This window comes from Stylophora pistillata, chromosome 3 (genome assembly GCF_964205215.1).
Source record: "Stylophora pistillata chromosome 3, jaStyPist1.2, whole genome shotgun sequence".
NCBI classification, from domain to species: Eukaryota; Metazoa; Cnidaria; class Anthozoa; order Scleractinia; family Pocilloporidae; genus Stylophora; species Stylophora pistillata.
Window position 1 is genome coordinate 20,947,123 of NC_142521.1, and position 20,378 is coordinate 20,967,500.

The window sequence follows — 20,378 nt, forward strand, 5'->3', positions numbered from 1 at the left end:
AAACTCAACTTTATATAAAAGGGCTATGACATGATTACAGCACTGACTGTATCCAGCTGTACAGCTACAATATGCCCCAAGAATTTCACCGGGAGATTTACAAATTATCCACACTTTATGAGGTTCTTCGCGAATTCTTTGAGATGGAGTGACAGATGCAAACAACAGAACTTTGTCTTGTCCATGAATTGTTTTTGAGTATACAGTGTGCACAAAACCACTTTTAAAGTATGAATACGCTTTTCTGATTTTATATTGACCAATATAGTCAGTGTCGAAAGCTTTTTTTCCAAGTATAAACGAGAATATTTGACCAATGTTTGTATGCGGCCACTTTGTTACACAGTCCTCCCAATCGACCATGGATAACGGATCCTTTATACCGCATGTGCGTAGTAGTTCTACATGTTCATTTTGTAGTGACTTGGCTTGGCTTTCGGCCGAATCTCGAATAGGCGTTTTATGTTCAAAAGCTACCAAAGCACGAGCAGCAAGATCCGAGTGTGTCCCTCCAGAGGGCAAACCTCGCTGTTTAAGATAAAACTGCAATTCCCCACATGAAAGTTCCAAAAAATCTTCGAGGTGCGTGGCCATGATCGTGTTGTTGGGATATTGAACTGTCAACGACTTTTGAGCGAGATGGCAATAACATAAAGAGCTCAAAATGTAGCTGTGACTTCTATATTGAACTATAAGTATTCAGATCGAGCAAAAGAGTGTTGTTCGTATCCGCCATTTTGGATTTGCTTGCCCTAATTACCCAGCATGCACTCAAGAGCGTGAACCGGTCTATTGTTGTTTAACAGATTTTCATAGACTCGAGCTTTTCAGTGCTAAGTTGTGTTACTTTGCAAAATTGCTCAAGCTGAAACAAACAATATGCATCGTTTTCCGGAAAAGTTGAGTGACTTTGGGTCGAGAATGGACAACAGTTCAGCCGGGAAAGAACCGAGACCGAAGCTTACTTCCAGCCTTCGAGGGTTGAGTCAAAGAGACAAAGAACTGTTGAGTTTGTATTCGAAGACAATATTTCGCTTTGCATTTCTTTTAAAGAAGAAGCGACTGTTCACGCACCTAGCCGCAGACGTTTCGTTTTCGCGAAACAGATCACATTCTTGATTAGTAGTAGTAGTAGTAGTAGCAGTGGATAAGTTTATTTCTCACATTTTCACAGAAAATCTGAATTACAATGTGGTTACAATTATTTAACAAATATATAAAATTACATGCGTGGATAGGGACTGGGCTACAATGGGTTTAGAAATACAAGATAATTAATTAAACAACAACAAACATATGAAACATATGAGTGAACTGCGGTTATGAGACGTATATAAGAACGATCCTTCGCAGTAAAGCACTATTTGAGCAATAGTGGAAATCAGACCTGGAAAAAAATTTCAGGCCTGTACGGGATTCGAACCACTGACCTCTGCGATACTAGTGCAGCGCTCTACCAATTGAGCTAACAAGCCAACTGGGAGCAGGCCATCAAATTAATTCGATATAAACCCGTAGATGATAAATCGAACAACAACAAACATATGAAACATATGAGTGAACTGCGGTTATGAGACGTATATAAGAACGATCCTTCGCAGTAAAGCACTATTTGAGCAATAGTGGAAATCAGACCTGGAAAAAAATTTCAGGCCTATACGGGATTCGAACCACTGACCTCTGCGATACTAGTGCAGCGCTCTACCAATTGAGCTAACAAGCCAACTGGGAGCAGGCCATCAAATTAATTCGATATAAATCCGTAGATGATAAATCGAAGAACAACAAACATATGAAACATATGAGTGAACTGCGGTTATGAGACGTATATAAGAACGATCCTTCGCAGTAAAGCACTATTTGAGCAATAGTGGAAATCAGACCTGGAAAAAAAATTTCAGGCCTGTACGGGATTCGAACCACTGACCTCTGCGATACTAATGCAGCGCTCTACCAATTGAGCTAACAAGCCAACTGGGAGCAGGCCATCAAATTAATTCGATATAAACCCGTAGATGATAAATCGAACAACAACAAACATATGAAACATATGAGTGAACTGCGGTTATGAGACGTATATAAGAACGATCCTTCGCAGTAAAGCACTATTTGAGCAATAGTGGAAATCAGACCTGGAAAAAAAATTTCATGCCTGTACGGGATTCGAACCACTGACCTCTGCGATACTAGTGCAGCGCTCTACCAATTGAGCTAACAAGCCAACTGGGAGCAGGCCATCAAATTAATTCAATATAAACCCGTAGATGATAAATCGAACAACAACAAACATATGAAACATATGAGTGAACTGCGTACAGGCCTGAAATTTTTTTCCAGGTCTGATTTCCACTATTGCTCAAATAGTGCTTTACTGCGAAGGATCGTTTTTATATACGTCTCATAACCGCAGTTCACTCATATGTTTCATATGTTTGTTGTTGTTCGATTTATCATCTACGGGTTTATATCGAATTAATTTGATGGCCTGCTCCCAGTTGGCTTGTTAGCTCAATTGGTAGAGCGCTGCACTAGTATCGCAGAGGTCAGTGGTTCGAATCCCGTACAGGCCTGAAATTTTTTTCCAGGTCTGATTTCCACTATTGCTCAAATAGTGCTTTACTGCGAAGGATCGTTCTTATATACATAATTAATTAAATAATTAAGAATTAACATTTAAACAAGAAGGCGCGCTATATAAGGAAGTCTTCCCTGGGAAGACCTTGGCTCATTTGTTACTCGCCGTTGACGTGTGCGGGTCAAATTTAAATGCTGGTAGACGAACAAAAGGAGCTAATGAGATATCTATTGTTTACTTCCACCAGCATGGTGGCATGAGGTAACGTGCGAACCACCTCCTTCGATCTCAAATTTACTGCCACAAATAAAGGCAGTTTATATTGGAGAAAGGAAATATAAATCTCAAAAATTCTTGTATTGTGATGAAGACATAAAACAATTTGAGGAATGCGCCTGCTGTTCACTGCTTTGGAGTAGCTGTAGCTCAAGCTGACTTGATTCTTAGAGTTCTACATCACACGACGGTTGATTGACAAATGGTCCAGTGGGACCTAAGGCTCCTTTTATAGTGCGCCTTCGTATTTAACTATGTGGGTATGCAAATATATATAAAAAGAAACTATTATTTGTAGAAGGCTAAAATAGTCCTTGGGAAAAAGCTGCGGGGCAGTCTTTCGGTCCTGCATTTAGTCACTGAATAATTGCTATCGTTCCTCAATTGATACTGATGCACTTGCTTTCTTTCTTTCGGGAGATGTTTAATAAGTGGCCCTCCTCTTGAGATATTTTCAAGAGTTTTAACACAAAGTTCACTACGTCTTTCAACTAATGTTCTTAAATTAAGGAATTGCAGAGCTTCTGGGTAAGATGAAGTAGGTACTATGATTTTAAGAGCACGCTTCTGTATTCGTTCTAGCTCTTTTGAAAGGTAGAAGGGGAGGGCGTGGTGCCATACTACACAGCAATATTTAAGAACAGATCGTATCAGTGAGATATAGATAGTGGTTAAATCATTCATCTCCACACCCCCTCGACGGAGTACTCTGAGTATGTGTAGGCGTTTAGAAGCCTTGGTGACAGTAGCTTCAATGTGATTGTTCCATTTTAAGTTATTCTGAATCACCAGGCCAAGTACTTCGTGTGAAGTTACAAGCTCTAATTGTTGGTCGCCGATCTTCAAATGAGGGAGTTCTGTGAGTTCCCTGAGAAAGCATATCCGCATTTCTTTACACTTTTTAGCGTTGAGTTTCATCCAGTTACTGGAGCTCCAAGAAGCGACAGTATCGTGACTTGTTTGGATGGTTGAGGTGCTGTTCCTTACGAGCCCCTCAGACAACAATACATCATCTACAAACTTCCAAGTGCAGGATTCAGGATCAGAGATGTTCAAGTTATTTATCATCACCAGGAACAATATTGGACCGAGTTTTGTTTCCTGGGGGACGCCGGCTGTTGTTGGAAGCCAGTCAGAGATGTAGCCAGTTAACTTAACGCATTTCAAGATAGTACATGTAGGACTTTCTCAGTCATACTCGAATAACAGTTATCCGCAGTTCTAACCAGAGAACTTCCTCAGTACAAGATATTTTGTTTTCTTTACTTTTGGACAAAAGCCACTCAAGTAAATTTATTTCCTATGGAAGTGTGTTTGGAAAGTTGACCGCTAACAGCCCAATGATATATTTAAAGAGCGACATAAATTAATCATACATCTTGAAATAGCATCGAATGAAAATGTTTGATGATTATTTACGACAAAGCAACTTAAGTCGAACTGTTAAGGAAGTTGAGGTGTGCCGGATAGTAATCGATGTGTAATGCTGAAAGTAACTGAACGGCACAACAACCCGTCCTCAAATGATCAGATTTTATGGAGAACATAAAATGACTTATCAGAAATATCCTAGCTGTGTGTGAATTCGAATGAAAGCCGAATAAACACTTAACAGATAGAAAAGAAATTTCCACCTTAAGCAATGCTAAGCAAAAGTGTTTCGAAGCTTTCTCGTTCCGCAGCTGTCAGTCACATGACACCCGTGATGCATCAGTAAGGGTAGTTCTCTTCCAATAAGATTCCTTGTGAATTTGATTAAGAGCCCGCGCAAGTGATCATAGTGTGGTCGTAGAATCCCATTGAGGAGTACCTCGCGATAAAAGGTCTAAAGGTAAACATTAATCACGCGCGTGATCACAGTCATCGAAGAAAGCCATCAAGGTAAAGCTTGGGTGGGAAAGGTCTAAGGTAAACATTAGTCACGCTTCCCCCAAAATTGTCGTGTCGTTCGATCAATTAGAGTGAAGGAGCTTTTAATTTGAGTTCCGAAAGACGAAACGTGTCCAAATTTACTATCTTAAACACCTTTTAAAAGTTCAGCTTAAGTTACATTAGTGTTTGCTGCGTTGCTATCCGTCGCAAAATAAGATCTTATTGTACAATATCGTCAGTCAATCGGATTTTTAAGTCTACCAATATTTTCGGATGAAGCAGCAGTCGTTTTGGCGTTACTTCAATTAAATATCTCCTTAACGTTCAAGTTCTCCCTGAAAACCATCATTCATTGTTTATAAACAAGACGATGGAGTCAGCAATTTAACTTCAAGGCCTGGGAAGGTTCATTACGATTTCTTGCTCGAAACGTAACAAAAGGAAGTGATTATCACTTCTCATCTGTCGTAATGAAGCTTCAAAGCAGAATAATGAATTTCAATCTTCATTTCTCTAAACTAGTCAAAATGGCGTCTCAGTCGCATGCAAAGGACTCTTAAACAGTCTTTTCTAAGAAACGTGTTGTCTTTTGCAAACGCAAATGATAAATTTGATATAGTTTTCTCCAGATAAAGTCTTTTGTTAAGAGATGACCCTGACTGTGCTACTTGGTTTCACAATTTCGATTTCAGGCAGGAAGAAGCGACTATTTATGCACCGAGCAGTATCATTTTTATGGAACAGATCACTTTCATGGTTAATATAACTTACCCATTAATACTCGTGCAAAAGGTTTTGCCAGTAAAAGCTATTTTGTGCGATTTCCTTTTAGGCAAGAAAGCGACGTTTAATTTATGGGACTCTCCTATGAAAATTTCAAAAAGTTGACCGCTTGCAGTCCAAAGATATATTTAAAGAGCGAAACAACTCAATCATACATCTGATGGGAACAAAGTTAGTCACATCAAGAGAAAACCCTGGTACAACTCTTTACTTTGGAACAAAGTAAACCGATAAAACAGCTCTACACAAATTTGATACAAAGTTTTTACCCACAAATGACTCACTTCAATAACTCTCACAATGCTTTCAATATTTACCCTAGACCTCCGCCTCCCGGTTAGCTCAATTGGTTAGAGCGCTGGACTGTTGTGCCGGGAGGTCGATGGTTCGAGCCCCGCCCGGACCAACACTCATGGTCTTAAAATAACTGAGGAGAATGTGCTACCTTTCTATAATATCAAGAAATGGATAGACATTCTAGTCTTCTCGGATAAGGACGAATAAACCGGAGGTCCCGTATACTGCATATTTAATTAGATACTTCGAGTAGGAGGGGACATTAAACCATCCCCAAAGCTCCACGAATTTGATGTGATAATGGCATTATCAAAGATTAAAAAAACCGCTACTGGCCCTGAGAGGTTGCCGTATTGGGTTTGGAGGGATAATTGCACAAGTCTCGCTCCTGTGGTGACTGCTATGTGGAACAAGTCTCTGTCCTCTTACGCTTGGCCGACAGCTTGGAAAGAAGCCAACATCAAACCCCTCCCAAAGGTAGACACTCCTGTTCAATATTCGGATTTTCTGGGAATTAATGTAACTCCAGTTATAGCACGCTGTTTTGAAAGAACTGTATACCATCATTACAATGGGAAAGTTTTTGAGGAAAATCTGACGGTCACAATATGCCTATAGGGAGGGCTGCAGCTGTACAGACGCCTTGATTCAAATGCAGCATAATTACTGAAGGGCACTTGATGATAAGGATTTTGATTATGTTAGGCTTTTCGCGATGGATTTTTCGAAAGCCTTTGATAATGTAAAACACTCGTTAGTTGGGGAAAAGCTAAAGGCTCTTCATCTCAATCCTTACCGTGTCAACTGGTACTTTTAAAGTTTTCCAATGGATAGGAAACAAAGACTAATATTTAAGGGTTTTATCTACAAATGGCATAATGTGAACAAAGGAACAACCTAGGGTAGTGTCAGTGGGCCTCATCTTTTTAATTTGTTTATCAACGATTTAGCCATTAGGGATAGTGACCTTACCAGCATAGTTAAATATGTATATGTGCACGATCCTTCGCAGTAAAGCACTATGTAAGCAATAGTGAAAATCAGACCTGAAAAAAATTCAGGCCTGTACGGGATTCGAACCACTGACCTCTGCGATACTGATGCAGCACTCTACCAATTGAGCTAACAAGCCAACTGGGAGCAGGCCATCAAATTAATTCGACATAAACCCGTAGATGATAAATCAAACAACAAACATATGAAATCCATATATATGAACTGCGGTTATGAAACGTATATGTGCACGATCCTTCGCAGTAAAGCACTATTTAAGCAATAGTGAAAATCAGACCTGAAAAAAATTCAGGCCTGTACGGGATTTGAATACAGGCCGTACAGGCCTGAATTTTTTTCAGGTCTGATTTTCACTATTGCTTAAATAGTGCTTTACTGCGAAGGATCGTGCACATATACGTTTCATAACCGCAGTTCATATATATGTATTTCATATGTTTGTTGTTTGATTTATCATCTACGGGTTTATGTCGAATTAATTTGATGGCCTGCTCCCAGTTGGCTTGTTAGCTCAATTGGTAGAGTGCTGCACTAGTATCGCAGAGGTCAGTGGTTCGAATCCCGTACAGGCCTGAATTTTTTTTATTTTTTTTCAGGTCTGATTTTCACTATTGCTTAAATAGTGCTTTACTGCGAAGGATCATGCACATATACGTTTCATAACCGCAGTTCATATATATGTATTTCATATGTTTGTTGTTTGATAGTTAAATATGATACAATGAATATATGAAGTTCATATATTTTGCACTGCGGTATTAGACACGTATGATGCCCGATCCTCGCAGTAGAGAGCGCTATTTATGCAATAGCGAAAATCAGACCTGAGAAAAAAATCAGGCCTGTACGGGATTCGAACCACTGACCTCTGCGATACTAGTGCAGCGCTCTACCAATTGAGCTAACAAGCCAGCTGGGAGCAGGCCGTTCAGTTGATTCGTAATAAACCCGTGATGATAAATCAGATACAATGAATATATGAACTTCATATATTCATTGTATCTGATTTATCATCACGAGATGTCTCTCGGCTTAGCTGTAAAACGACATGGTATTAAACATGATTTGTTTTGACTCGAAGATACTAGCTTATCCTTTAGCTACTCCAAATTCGAGATTAAATAAAGTATATGTATGTATGTATGTATTTGGTAATCGGTCTCAGCAATTTTGTATTTAATCGTTTCTGCTTCCAGCCACCAGAGTTTCGCCATATGTAGCTATCCAGATCATTCGAAAAAGCTACTAAACTACTTTGACATTAATCTAGAATACGTCAAAATTGTTTTTGTAGTCGACCTATTTTGGGGTGGCAGCATTCATGGTGTGGAAAGTTTGGAATCACTTTTCCACGGAAGTTATGGGATGCTACGCTCAATATTTCGTAATAATTTCTGTTGGATGCAAGAAGTACATCGCATAACTGTCAGATTAAACGAATTACACAGTAGACTTATTTTTTTCTGACCAATTTGTTTGACAAATGTTTATTCCGTGTAGTTACTTTAGCAAACCCTGGAGGCTGTTGTTTTTTTTTATGGGTTTTTGATTCTTCATATAATTGATTAAAAAGAAAAACATGAAAATGAATAGGAATGCTCAGTGTTGTATTCTTTCCCAATAAGTGTTTCACGTGCCTGTATGCTTAGGCTTTGACTCTCACAGCCACCTTAAATAAACAACGTTATAGCTAAGTTGAAGACTTTAAGATAGCTTTTCGGCAGACATCTGCAGTATTTTACTCAGGCTATATCTAATCACATGGAAGGTAAAATTTGATATCGACTAGATTTGTATTTTGTAGTAATTGTGTATCCGAGTACCGAAAACAGTCTGAGATCGACTGACACAAAGGTATAATTGATAAGTTGTGTATTGTGTTAGAGAGGGGTACGACTCTTTATATCGAACATTATTTCAACTATAAATTCCAAGACCAAAAATTAGGAAAGTCTAAATCTATCCCTGGTAAGAACTGAACTCGTCCTTTTTACACTTAGGATTATCGCTTTAAAGTTCGTGGTTGTTAGCTACACACTGGGGATTTCTCGTCGATTTTGATGTAGTCACGAAATCGAGGCTCTTCGTTCGCCACACGCAGATGTCAGGTAGATGTCAGATGTCCCAATCCAACATGGCGGCCAGCTCTGCAAAAAGTGCGATAGCCAAGGAAATATCAAAAGAAATAGTTGAATTTTACGGAAAAATCGAGATGAAATATTAAAGTGGTATTCAAAGGGAAGATGTTCCACAAAAGTTGGCAGTGGCAGACTTATTTAAGGAGCTTTCGGTACTTAAGGAGCAAACTATGAAGTCCCACTCGGAGGCAAATTTGAGGGAAAAGTTGAATTTCAAGAAGTGTGACTTACACCTCATGGCATGCAGTGAGGTAAGCTACCGGAAAAAGACATTGATACGAAGACAATTTTTAACAACAAAGCATTCGCATCCGTGGGTCATTGAGTTTACTTCGCGACTTCAGGAGGATATTTTGAAGCATATTGTTAATATATTTACAAGCACATCAAATTTCGGTGTACAGACTCGCCCTGGACGCAGAAAAAAGTGCAGATTGTAGAAGATAAAAGTAAGGCGAAGCTTCAACAGATGTTGCGTTTTTGCTTTGGCAATGAGGAGACCAATTTCAAGAGGGAATTCCCAGGAAAGGGAAAGACAGACATTATTTTTGACAGAGAGAAACCCCTCACTGTTACTTACAACTCTCAAAATGAAGTCGTGAAAGTGCATTGTCATTACGGAGCATGGAATGATGATAATGTTCCTCAATTTATCTGACATTGTTGCTGAAAGGAGGTTCAGGAACTGTTTTGTCCTGGTGTGTGTGTGTTAGTGTGTGTGTGTGTCTGTGTGTGTGTGTTAGTGTGTGTGTGTGTGCGTGTGTGTGTTTGTATGTGTGTGTGTGTGTGTGTTTGTGTGTGTGCGTGTGTGTGTGAGGGAAGGGGGGAGTATTTGACTAATGCCAATGGCACATCTCCCTATAGGCCACATAAGGGAGTCCTTCCTCTCCCACACTCTTATATGCTGAGTCTAGAAAACCCCTAGCTATCTTTGTTGTGATTGTTAATAACCAAGTTTTTGTTGTAGTTATTGAATTACACCAGTCTGTAAATACAGCTGCGTGTCATTGCTTCGCTGCTGGATGCATTGTCTTGTTCAGTGCTCCAGAGGTGGAGTGATGACAGGTGGCTGTATTCGCAGGCTAGTGATGCACATTGTCAAAAAAGAAACAACAAAATAATGTTCAAAGGGCATTGTTAACATCTGTAATCATTCAAAGACCAACAAGCTACAGAAGAAAGATCTTCAACTCATTTCAATTTTCTCAAAAGGTTTAATTTGCATGCAATACACAATGTCAAAAACAACAAAATAATGTTCAAAATGCATTGTTTGCATTAGTAATCATTCAAAGACCAAGATGATACAGAAAAAGATCTCCAACTCAATTTTCTTAATTAACAGGATTAATTTGCAGGGTAGCAATACACAATGTTGAGAACAAACATTTGAACTGTAATGTTTACATGTGTTAATATTAAAAAGACCAACATGCTACAGAAAGAGATTTCCGACTCAATTTTCTTAATTAACAGGATTAATTTTTTCAGGGTAGCAATGTTGAGAACAAACATTTAAACTATAATGGTTACATGTGTTATAAAATCCAACATTCTACAGAAAAGGATCTCCACTCTAATATCTCATCCCAAGACGTCTCTAATCTTTATCTATTTTTTTGGATATTTCCTTGACCATTACACTGCTTACACAGCTGATCACTGTCTTGCTTGTTTGGTGTGCCTTAAAATTTCTTTCATTTTCTCAGTTAGGCTTCCAGAAGTAGCACAAGTGGCAATTTCTTTTGACAGTCTGCTGTCACAATACCTACATTTACCCTCACTATTGAAAGCAATTCCACAAAAACAATATTCATCAGTATAACACCTAGGTGGAATGGATTTGTCTCTGCCCTTAGAGTAAGCATCACTGAGGGGATTCTGCTGCCTTAACCAAATCAGTGACATATGCTCATGTCTAAACACTTTTTCCCACCTATTTTTGACGAGAGAGAATTCTGCAAAAGATGCCAGTTGCTGATGCTTAGCCTCTCTACCTTGTATAGAATTGATCCCAAACCCAACTCCCAAATCCTTCATTAACTAGTCTGAGTGAAATGGGACACAATGTCCCATTGTCCAAATACTAACATTGGTGGAATAAAAAAGAGATGCTAAATTAAAATACATCCTGCAATCCTCTTTTAATCTAGGCAAATCCTCTTTCTCGATATCCGAAACTCTGACAGAGAGAGACAAGGCATTTCTTAAATGAAGACCCATTCTTGCCATTGACAAGGCAAAGAAATTCTTTGGTTGCTCAATATCTGAGCCATCACCAATGAGATCGTCAATGATAAACATGAACCCTTGGCAAAATTTTTTGGTCTCTTCACCAGTAAACCTGAACTCAAAATCACCAGACTTTTGTTTTTCCTTTTATAAGGTATTAATGGGGGCACCTTACAACCTTTTTGGAACTCTGTTCGCCTTCGCCTTCCAGTGGGAAGATCAAATTCAAACATTTCTGAAGAACGCAACTCATTGTACTTCCTCTTACTTAAGATAGCCCCCGTAAATAACACTTAAAGTTCTTTCATAATTCTTTGCTGACTTCTCAAAAGAAGCAACAGCTTTATTTACTACTTTGGGTACAACTAAGGTATTAAACTTTCTAGATCTACTGCATATCATAGCAACATCTTTGTTATCAGCATAAGATACAAAAGTGTTGAACAGTCCATTCAAAGTATCTGTTTTGGAAACTTCATCAGGTGTTTGAGGGCAAGAATGTATCATCTTTGCTGCATCTACTGTACGCTTCCTTGTCTTTGAGGCAATTAATTTTTCTCTAACAAACCAACTGTACAGTCACTGTTTTCCTTGTCTAGTTTCGTTGGAACAGCTGAGCTTCTTGGTAAGTGTACTTTCTCCCCCTCAACTAAGCCACGCTGAAAAAGACAGTACAGCTTGATTTCATAACAGCAGCTTCATTAAAGAAAAATCCAGTTTGTAGCCATGGCTGAGCACGATTAATTTATAATTAATTATAAAGTTGACACAAATGAGTACAATTGAAGTAAAACCTCACAGTTTACTCTCCTTAAATAATTCTTATATTGTTGCGTTGTTCGTTCCATGAATGTCACTCATCCATCCCTGAATTTTGAGACAAATTTATGCGATCAATAACAATGCAGTTTTGCCCCTTAATAATTGATACCCAGATCACAACAATATTTGATTAAATGATTAGTTTCAGTCATCCTCCAGCTGCTTTAATATATCACCTAGGTAACACTCCAGTATAGTCAATACAGCATTCAACTGAAAACAGTATCCCTTTAAGTAGCTTACCTTTCTCCCGAGTTCCTTTATTTCACCCTGCAGCTGAACATTTTTTTCCTTTGGTATTTTTGTGGTCTCCTTAGAACTTGAAATCTCCCGCTCAATGTTTTCCAGGCTTTTTTTCGCTTCAACAGCTTCGATGCGCTTATACTTCGCTTTACGAGCTCACTCTCATATTGGAAACCTCTCTCGACTTCTCGTGCGCTTGGACATCTTGGTCTAAAATCGTGAAAATGTCGTCAATCCTCGTGAAATTTTCCATTCACGTCCTTGTGTCCATAAGGAGCAGTCGTATCGTTTCAGATTTTCATCACATACGATAATTAAGACCACAGCAGGCCTCAAACTTCGCCAAAACAACCAGCAAAATGCCCCGATTACTTTCACGACTTTCCCTGAGCCAAAAACCTTAAAAACCAATCACGAAAGTCAACAAATTTGGTATCAATGTGAAGCTCTGCTCTTCGGCTATAATTTCAAACATACCAAGCACTTTCTCTTTCATCATATTAACAGCCAGGCCTCCAAGAAAAGTGCCCTGGTTCTGGCCAATTTTTTTCCCATAAGGCCATGGAGCCTTGATACGGCTGAGCCCAAAAATGTAGAGGTGGCTCCAAAACCGACCAAAAATCCCCAATGTGTAAGGTTGAGTGAAAAAACTAGTTCCTGGTTGTTCAAATATAAAAAAGGCTAAAGCTTTTGTGGTCACACTGCCTAACTGAGTAAATGCACTCAGCTATGGCCTTCCCGTAAGATGTAAATATTTTAAATCGAAGAAGACGTTAGATTAATCTCAGTTTTTGTTCAATAACTGTGGTATTTTAGAGCATATGCAGGTTATAGGCAATAAATATATTTCTTAGATTTCAAACTTGTTATCAAATGATGAGCTTAAATGAAATAATGGCTGCATGCCTCTATTTCGCTACCACTATACTCACATGATTACATTAAATTTAAGTAACATGTCAAAGAGGGATGTAGAAAGTGATGCGAATCCCTTCAGCTAAATGGAAACTACTTGTAAACTCGTAACTATTTTGGAAGGGATGTACGAATTATTAAGGTATTTTTCCCTTTTCCCCTGCTACCAACGCAACATCTCAGCCGAACGCTCGCTGACAAATTAAGGCGTCCTGAAAGACACTGAAGCACCCATAGAAGCCGACTCTTCTTCTATTTTTTCTCCTCTGCCGCCTGAAGTGAATCAGACTAAATTAGGCACTGGAGCTTTTCATTTTGAAATAAAGAGTTTAGTCCAACACACTACCTTCCGAAACAGCCCATGCGATATGGATGCTACAATATGGTTACACTGAAATGATTCCAAGTTGGTGCCTCTCTACCTAGTTTCGTTGTACACCATATACATATTTTTTCTCTTAAAACGAATGAAAGTTACAGAGCCGTTCCAATGAAACAAACGCCAAGCACCAGATCATTCTTGAAAAGGATGTTATTTTCTGGGAAAGCGAAAGTGAAATTATATTAAGAGGTGAAATGGTATAGTATTACCGTTTCCGTCAAGAATTCTCTTTCTTCACCTCGAAGATTTAGCTCATCTTTGGTCCACAATTTCACTTTTAAACAACTTCGGATTCCTTTTCCCCCTTGACTAAGCCATAAATTTAAGGCTTTCCTTTGACATCTTTCTTTTCACTTAAAAGGTCTACAGTATAAGATGTGATACACGGCCAAGACAAATAATTTGTACTCATGGATACGGTAGACCTTCGCAAAAAAAAATTGTTACCGCGCTATTCTAAGCGTTACCACCGTAAGCTAAATATCAGGGGAAAGATTAATCGAAATGCACAATCCGGAAAAAATTGTTTCTTGTTAGCTTGATCTAATTGTAAACTGACTGAGGCGCGAAATAGACGATGTTTATTCTCGTTTCAAGCGAATCCGCTGTGTTTTCGTACCCAGTTATATTGTTTAAAAAAGACACACTGGGAAAGTTAATCTGGATCTCAAAATTTCCCTATTTCTTGCCGAGAAATGTGCATTCGGTGAGAGTGATATAATAGAGGCGTAGACAGTAGCCCAGCACCGAATCCACATTGAGAGTGCAATGGGAAAGGTAAGAATATTTGAAATATTTTGTAGTGAAACTCCAGTGATACACGACCAAGACAAATAATTTTTACTCATGGATATTATGAGATAATAAACCAGATGTGGACTCTTTGTTGTATTTTGTCAAATTTCATTCAACCTATCCTTAACTATGTGATCAAAGTTTTTTTTCTTAAGCACTCAGTTCCTATCCTGAAATACGAACTATGCCTACTAATTGCTCCAAACGTATGGTTGTGGTACTGCTTAACTCCCGCACACCCAAAATAAAACAAAAAACAAAAAAACCTGAGAAATATTATTTGGCATAACATAAAAGTGATCATGAGGCAAATAGGAAGCTTTAATCTCATTTCTATCACTTGCATGTAACAACTCAAAGCATCTTGCGGTATGAACTGAGGGTGCTTTTTAAGACAAAAAAATTGGATGCAATTTGTCTCAAATAAAAGCTTGATTGAAACACAACCGTTGACAGCGGGAAGATTTTGACAAAACATCTTTTTGAATAAACATCAGCTACTCGTAGGCACGCGATCTTATATGCAACTTTTACTGTAACTATGAAGAGGGCGAGGTGTTTATAAATTGAAAATTATGAGTTTCCCGTTTTCTCATTCGGCTTTACATGAACGAGACGTTTGCAGACGTTTAAGAGTTGTTCGTGGGCTGGATCGTACGTAATGTACACATCAACGATATTACTCTCCGTTGAAAACTTCATTTCCTTAATCTCAACGTCCTTTTCGCACCGGCCCAACAAGTGCTTTTGAATTTGTGCAGTAGTCAACTTTGGTAGAAACGCAGATTTTTCGGCCAAATTAAAAGATTTTCTTTACTGGGTTTGCCAGCACCACATTGTTTACCAATACAAACCACATGACCTGAGGATGATAAGGGCTATTTCGGCACCTATTTCATAGTCATTTCATTTAGCGTTTATTGTTGAATAGTCCATGCTTTATAGCCTCTTACTGCTTTATTCCTGCAGCTAGTGCACTTACAAGTTCTGATTGAGTTATCTATAAAGGAAAGACCACGAAGTTGTCACTGGATTTGTATGTTTAATGACGCACGGCTGGAAGACAGAGTATTTAATGTTATGTGAAGGACATTTAATCAAGGTGCTGTAAATAACGACACGTTAACTTTCGACCTCGTCGCCAAACGAAGACCAGTAGTATAGCAGTCCAAACGTCGCGATCAATACCCAGTTGATTAGCCGGACTCTTACTGTGGTACTGGTAAGTAGATCCGGGACCTTGAGTGGGATGACGTGTGCAGTATAGAACATGGCGGTTCCATATTGACTTTGTGTCCATTACTTAGTTGTTATTAACCGAGCAGGAGGTCTGTATGGGTGAATCTTTACCGAGGTCAAAATTTTCCCATACAGACCGACCTAGCTCGGTTGATAAGATGTTTATCACATGGCTGTGTCTTATATGCCAATTTTTTATATTCTTTGTACCTTCCTTTTCTAGACCGGTCTAGATGCCGGTCTAGATGGGAAAATCTAGATCGCTTTCAATATTGATTTCAGCCAATCAAATTCGTGAATTCGGTAGTTCCCAGTCCTTGTGAGACACAACCATATAATAATTTATGTTACAGACCTACACTTACTTCGTGAGACAAACCATTTAACTTGCGTTTATAATTCAGTTTGTTTGTGGGGGAAGTAACATGTAACTGTAGATGAGCATGCTTTTTCAATGGGGAAAACGGGAGCGAAAGTATAACACAGTGGACAAGATTCCGACGACTTTTTTATTCTCGATGACTTTGTTACCCCAGCAGTCCTTATCAGACTGTAGGGCTGTGGGTTTAGAATGGAAACTCTTTATTTTCTCTCATCTCAGTAAGTGAATAAACTCCATGATTAAGCTAAAAAATGAGATCATTCAAAAGTATGTTTATTATCAGGCATGTTGTAAGAAATAAGACAAACTGAAATACCAAGCTTTGATATAACTTGTCTGGTAGGTTATTTGTGTATTCTCTCGTTTAAAATCACCCTGGTTTAGCTTTAGTAACAAAGCTTTTCCATAAAAAAATGATAAAGTGAAATATCACCGATTGGAAATAGACTTTAGTGGACAATGAAATATATCGAGCAACGTTTTTTTCCATGTAAGTTTGCATTCTTTGTTGTAGATGTCGTCCGCTCTTTCTTGGAAATCATAAAATACCGTTATGTATTTGTATGTATTTACGAATACTTAGACAGAGTAGCCCATTTCAGCGACTAGCTGGTTAAATAGGGCTCTGTGTAACACCACAGGGGAGGACATCCACCACACAGTAATCTCGTGCGTGGGAAATTAACGTCTCCTACCCCTAACCCTGCAGGAGACGGGGCCTACGGTTTATTCGTCCTTATCCGAGAAGATTAGAGTATCTATCCATTTCCTGATACTATAAAAAGGAAGCAAATTCTCCTCAGTTATTTTAAGACCATGAGTATTGGTCTGGCTGGGGTTTGAACCCTCGACCTCCCACACAACACAATCCAGCGCTTTAACCAATTAGGCTAACCGGGAGGCTCTATTGGTTATGTAAGATATAATCCCCCTGACGATTGGGATTCACATCACTTTCTAAATTCCTCGTTGATATGTGACTTCAATTTAATGTTATCAAAATGATAGGACAATATCTGGACACATGCAGTCACTCCTTTATTTAAACTCATAATTGATAACAAGTTTGGAATCTACGAAATGCGTTGATTACCTAATAGCTTTACATTTCCTAAAATACCACAGTTATTGCACAAAAATGAAATGAATCTAGCTTCTTTGTTTTAAAGTATTTTAAACTTTACAAGGAGGCCATTACTGAGTGATTTACTCAGTTGAGTAGTTTGAATACATAAAATAGCCTCAGGAAATGGTTCTTCCACTCAAACTTAATTAACACCCACGAGTTATAAAGCGATAATCCCAAGTACAAAAAGAACGAATACAGTTCCTTCCAGGGTTAAATTCACACTTAACAAATTTTTGGTCTGGGAATCTACAGTTATAATTTTAAGAAGCTCGAAATATAGAGTCGAACTTTTCCATTACACAAAACACAACTTATTGATTATACCTAAGTGTCAGTGGATCTCGGACGAAATCAGCACTGATACAATCACTACAAAATACGAATCACGTGAACAAGAGAAGTTTACCTTTCATGTGTTTAGATATAAAACTACAATACTGCAGAGGTCTGCCAAAAAACTATCTTTAAGTCTTGAACTAGGTTATGCTGTTGTTTTAAGATGGCTGTGAGATTACAAGCCCACTGGGATAGAATACAGCACTGAGCATTACCTTTTTTTGTGTGTGTCTTTCTATTTTGTTTTTTCAATAATTAAGGAGAATCAAAAACTCATTAAAAAAAAACAACCTTCAAGGGTCTGCTAATTAGAAACTACGGTATGATTTCATATATTCCTAAGAAAGTCTTACAATTCACTCCTTACGTATGATGCACGACCCTCGCAGTAGATAGCGCTATTTAAGCAATAGCGAAAATCAGACCTGAAAAAAATCAGGCCTGTACGGGACTCGAACCACTGATCTCTGCGATACTAGTGCAGCGCTCTACCAATTGAGCTAACAAGCCAACTGGGAGCAGGCCGTTAAGTTGATTCGTAATAAACCCGTGAAAGTGATAAAACAGATACAGTGAAATATATGAAGTTCATATATTTTGAACTGCGGTATTAGATACGTATGATGCACGATCCTCGCAGTAAATAGCGCTATTTAAACAATAGCGAAAGTCAGACCTGAAAAAAATCATGCCTGTCAGTGGTCAGTGGTTCGAATCCCGTACAGGCCTGATTTTTTTCAGGTCTGATTTTCGCTATTGCTTAAATAGCGCTATCTACTGCGAGGGTCGTGCATCATACGTATCTAATACCGCAGTTCAAAATATATGAACTTCATATATTTCATTGTATCTAATTCACTCCTTACAATGGAACGATGGTATACAATTCCAGGGGTTTCAATAACTTTGCCCATATGCGGATGCCGACGGCGTGGTAGACGGCTGTTCGAATTACGGGCCGTAAGGCGGAATCCAAATACGAGAGCCTGCCCACAAGCTCAACAAAAAGCGGTGAGAAGCCTAACAGGCATCAGTATACCGCCGGTGAACGGCTTTTATCGAAACCCCTGCATCTTACATAACTAAGATATGAAAGTAATAAGATGGTGCTTGTTTTCACTTTCATTCAGCCTGATATGTAAGTGGGTGGATCAACTGGAAAAATTTAAGGCCATTTTAATTCTCTACGTTTTTTGGAGTCACCAACTTGACTACTTGAGCTACCTAATAGAGATCTAAATGCAGTAGAAGTTGTCAATTGGTCAGAAAGTTCGGGGAAAAGAAGACTTCCCTAACGTTAAGGTAGTGAATAGTTAATTTGGCAAGTAATAAGCAATCAACCTAAACATTTCCGGACAGCCAACTCTTATCGTGGACAATTTCGTACACGATCGAGCCTTCCTCAGTCAAGTTTTAATTTCTTTTAGTAAACACAGATATGACTGATTAATGTTCAATATTGAGAGGGGCTTTCAAGGACCAAACGCATATTGACTTTGTTGAAAGTATGAATGCTCAGAACATCACTTTTTCACAGAGAAAAGTAACCAGGTTGAAAAAAATTTGTCAAACAAATTGGTTAGAAAAAACAAGTCTACTGCGTAGTTCGTTTAAACTGACGGTTACGCGATTTATTTCTTGAATCGAACAGGAGGGATTATGAAAGACTGAGTATGGCGTTCCATAACTTCCTTTGAAAAGTGATTTCCAACCTTTCCACACCATGAATGCTGCCACCCCAAATAGGACGACTACAAAAAAAATTTTAAGGTAGTCTAGATTAACGTTCAACTAGTTTACGGTGGACTCAAATCTAGTTAACAAGTGAAAATTCCGCTCATTTCAATTAAAACCTTCGCACTAGGCTCGATTAAAGATTTCATTTAAGGCTAAATTGAAAATACCTTTTTACACGTTTTTCATCATCAGAGCACAAGAGAAATCAGTCGAATTGTAATGATTGTAATGATTATTTTGAGCTCTATACTTTTTTGATAATTTTGTCCTTCTGCAACCTTGCCCGGGTCAAGTTTTGGACTAGTGGTTTATCTAAGGATGCTTGGACTTACAGAGAGAGTGTTTCGGTGGAAAGTAATCCATTTTCAAGATCTTTTGAGCCATTCTTTATTCACCACATTACTATTCAACGTTGCGACTTCAAATCGCACACGAAGCTCTCCTTTGCGATTAACCTGTCGACCAAACGTGGTGGGACTTGCTTGGCGCTTCCTTCCAAGCCCTTTATTATGGATTTAACTATCTACATGGATATTTCGAGAAACCCTGGTCCTTTTCCAGCAAGTTATCGGGGCTTAAAGGCAAATTGTTTACGATCTTATCCTTCACGCTTCAGTTCTTTCATCGACTCCCGTATTGTTTATTCAAAGGGTCATCTTTACTCTCTCAGAAAAAGCGCTGCATCACAAACCCTAACGCCTACTCTGGTATCTTTTCTAAGGAATCTTGGCTTGCTTCGTGTCCGTAGAAAGAGAGCTGGTAGACTGGTTCGCCTGAAGAGAGCGAAGCAATCGAGAGTCATTCCTGTTATTATTAATTCCCGACCAACTCATTTGTGGAATGTTAATTTTAATTTTAGTCACACAAGACCCCGAACACTTCGACGCATTTCAACTCTGCCCTCACAGCCAAGAATCATTCCTTGTTGTATGGTAATGAACACAAGATCCGTTGCTAAAGTGGACGCCTTTCCTCTCCTTGTTGCTGAGTTGTTGACAAATAACTGCGACCTGTGTTTTTTAACTGAAACTTGGCTAAAGCCTATACATCCAACTCACATTGTTTGCCCCAATGGATTTTGTATGATTCGTAAAGACAGATTAGATCGTCGTGGAGGTGGCGTCGCTGTCATTTGCAGAGGAGATTGTAAAATCGAACGACTCGATGGTCCTCTTTCCAGTGATTTTGAATGTTTATGGCTGAGGGTTTTG

At 38.7% G+C, this 20,378-nt stretch overlaps 1 protein-coding gene and 1 pseudogene across 4 annotated transcripts in view; both read right to left on the reverse strand.

The window, feature by feature from the left end:
* Positions 1 to 10,595: 10,595 nt before the first annotated feature.
* Positions 10,596 to 12,730, reverse strand: LOC111345672 (uncharacterized; annotated as a pseudogene).
* Positions 12,731 to 19,540: 6,810 nt separating this feature from the next.
* Positions 19,541 to 20,378, reverse strand: part of LOC148735010 (uncharacterized) — a 12,801-nt gene continuing 11,963 nt past the window's right edge. For all 4 annotated transcript variants that reach the window (XM_088754877.1, XM_088754876.1, XM_088754878.1 and 1 more), the window contains one exon: positions 19,541 to 20,378. This exon is cut by the window's right edge and continues 2,775 nt beyond it. The gene's annotated coding sequence lies outside the window, so the exon portion shown is untranslated.